The 3,267-nt window shown below is 43.9% G+C and overlaps 1 non-coding gene across 1 annotated transcript; it reads left to right on the top strand.

Moving 5' to 3' along the window:
• The first annotated feature begins 527 nt into the window (after positions 1–527).
• Positions 528–633, top strand: LOC120268658. Its single transcript, XR_005538982.1, has one exon. It is a non-coding gene; the product is annotated as a small nucleolar RNA R71 (small nucleolar RNA).
• The last annotated feature ends 2,634 nt before the right edge of the window (positions 634–3,267 follow it).

The raw sequence follows: 3,267 nt of genomic DNA, 5'->3' as shown, positions 1-3,267 counted from the left end.
GGTTCTCTATTTTTGGGGCTTGTTGTTGTTGGAAACCTGGTGGTGCCATGGCCTTTTGTGGACCTTGGTTTCTCCACGAGAAATTGGATGACTCAGCCAACCAAGATTATAGGTGTTGCTATACGGATTCCATTGGTTCCTCATCGCATTACCCACAAAATCAACCTTCTCAACCGAAGATGCATCACTAATGGAAATTGGGCAAACGGAGGGAGCATGTCCTCCATCACACCCGGTGCAAGTAGTCATGGCTGCCACTCTATTCGAAGTTAGAAGATCTAACTTCTTACTCAACGATTCCACTTTAGCCGCCAATGAAGTTACTGCATCTATTTCATGGAGCCCGGCCACCTTTTTCCTTTCTCGTGCATTACACTGATAATTGTTCATGGGCATTTCTTCCTCTAACTGTCGAGCTTCTTCTAGGGTTTTACTCCCCATTGTACCTCCTGCAGCGGCATCTAACAATTACCTTTTTACTTGGATTCAAACCATTGTAGAAAGTTTGAATAATCATCCATTCGGGAAATCCGTGCTGTGGGCACCTCTGCAAAAGATCCTTGAAGTGCTCCCATGTCTCAAATAATGACTCCAACTCCATCTATACAAACGACAAAATCTCATTGTAAGGCTTGGCCGACTTCCCCGGGGGAAAGTATCTAAAAAGAAAGGCTTCGACCATCTCATTACATGTCGTGATGGAGGCCTTGGGCAATGAATGTAGCCACTGCTTGGCTCTTCCCTTGAGAGAGAATAGGAAAGCCCTTAATCTAAATAGTACCTGGTGTGAACAGTACCTGCTGCAATGTTTTGCTACAGTGCTATGCTATTGTAACGGGCCGAAACAGTCCCAAATCCATGCTTTCATTGAGGTTAAGTAAATGAGCACACATTTATGTCATAGATCACTTTTCTTCTTCAATAACGGATATGTTGGTACCGGACAAGCATAGTGTTTCTATGAAGAGTAAGTTAAGTTGTGGAAATCTAAATATAATTGGATCCGGACTCCCGATCACCGATTCTAGTCCCCTACGAGATCCCGGTGGAGAAATCGGTCAATCTCAACACCTCACACCACATATGACTGCAAAGCACTCTAGGCATAGTTGACCTTAGATTTGGGACTATGTATGTAAGTATTTCCACGACTCACCATTGCATTGATTAGGAAGCATAATAGAGAGTTCTTGCACTTGAAACGATTTTTCCTAGGTGAAGCATCATCCGAGTACCCCATCTTTATCGATTGCCTTACCCTTTTTTCTTTTATTCTTGCTCTCTCACTTGTTTCTTTTATTATTGAGAATTGAATCAATTTCACACCAATCACTATTGATCTTCCACATAGCTAACAACCAAATTAAGTATTTTTCATTCCCTACTCCCCGTGGATTCGACCCCGCTCACCCGGGATTATTACTTCGACAAACCTGTGCACTTGCGGGATATAAGCAAGGGGTACTTGTCACTATGACAGAGGAGGAATCTATCAAAGTTGGTGATGAAGCGCCTCCAAAGCCGCAAAGACCTCCTCTCCAAACCCTAGCCATCTCACCCCTCAAGAGCCGCACAAATGATGAGAAAGAATAGGGCAAAATGGCTATTTATAGGCCTTAGATCGCGCGTGTCACGTGCCCTCACATGCCCGTGTGGGCTGCAGGAATTTCCACGAGGTCCAAACACTCTTCTCTTGGGGCCACATGTCCGGGCACACGTCCATGTGGTAGGCTATAAAACTTTTCTTCATCAACGTATCTTTGAGAGGTCTTGCAATCTTCACAAAGAGAAGGAACATGAAGATGTGACTGCCTTTGTGCCGTTCCAACTACTGAATTAACTTGAATCTTCTTGGAAGTTGGCACACATCACCACGTTTATGAACTCCTCTCGTGTCTTGGTCTTTGTATTGAACAAGAACTCCCGACATTGTGTCTTTATAGCCTATCTTTGCTTCCTTTTTACTCTTCAAAGCATTCACAACCTATATGCATAAAAGAACACCAAATACACAATATGAGTGACAAGATCCCCTTGCGTATATCCCGCAAGTGCACTGGTTTTGTCGAAGTAATAATCCCGGCTGAGCGGGTATCGAATCAACAGGAAGTAGGGAGTAAAGATACTTAATTCGATTCTTAGCTATGTGGAATATCAACAATGATAAGTGTGACAATGATTCAATTCTCAAAAATTAAAAGCAACAAGAAAGAGAGCAAAAGTAAGGAGGAGGTAAGGCAATCGATAAAGATGGGGTACTCGGATGATGCTTCACCTAGGATAATCGCTTCAAGTGCAATAACTCTCTATTATGCTTCCTAATCAATGCAATGGTGAGTCGTGGAAATCCTTACATACATAGTCCCAAATCTAAGGTCAACTATGCCTAACTCTATTCATGTCCCGGAGGAGAGATTAAATAACCTCTCAACCTCGCACTCAAATAAAGTTGCAATGGGCTCTAGGGATTCTAAGTGATAAATCGCTTCCTAATTATAGACCTAACCCTTTGGTCCAGGCGGAAGGTCCTTAGCCACAATTAAGCCCTAGATACTAAGATCCCCTCAACGCTTCACTCCATTGCACGCGCAACTAGGCCCCAGCGGAGATTCATCCTTAGACCATTCCCTCTATTATGGCTGCAAAGAACTCAAGGAACGGAGGTAGAATCTATCACGTCGGAGGGGAAAGGGGATGCTCCTGTACCTCTCGACTCACCCTCTCAACCCTCTCCAACCTAGCTTTGTCTAACGCTCGTGGTGTGTCACTCACTCACAAGGTTACCAACAAGAACTCTCAACCCTCGTGTCACTCTAGGGGAAATGTTTATACAGGCAAGCATTCAAGGTTGGAACTCAAAATAAACATCAATTTATTGAAAGCAGAACAGAGAAGTTCAATGAAATGAATACACCCTAGGGTTCACAATCACCCAAGTACCCACTAGGGGTTTAGCTCTCCATGGAGGTAAGTACAATCAAAGAAATCGAATGTAAAAGCAATGAATCCATAAAGAAACCCCGTCGATGGTCGTGTCGATGGTCTTGTGGAGAGTCCTCTACTCATCGCAAGGGATCCTTTGTCCGGCCTAGGATACACTTCGCCGGATCGATACCGATGAAAGCTCTCCCAATAACCTTCTTCCAAACGACGCGTGATGTCAGAGCCATAAAAATTCTCCAAAAACCTAGCCAATACCCCTCAAAACCCTAGCCGAGGCCCTCTCTCAAGTTGGAGAAAAGATGGAGAAAAGAATACCAAAATCGG

The sequence above is a fragment of the Dioscorea cayenensis genome, chromosome 1 (assembly GCF_009730915.1).
Source record: "Dioscorea cayenensis subsp. rotundata cultivar TDr96_F1 chromosome 1, TDr96_F1_v2_PseudoChromosome.rev07_lg8_w22 25.fasta, whole genome shotgun sequence".
Lineage (NCBI taxonomy): Eukaryota > Viridiplantae > Streptophyta > Magnoliopsida > Dioscoreales > Dioscoreaceae > Dioscorea > Dioscorea cayenensis.
This window is presented reverse-complemented; position numbering and strand designations above follow the sequence as displayed.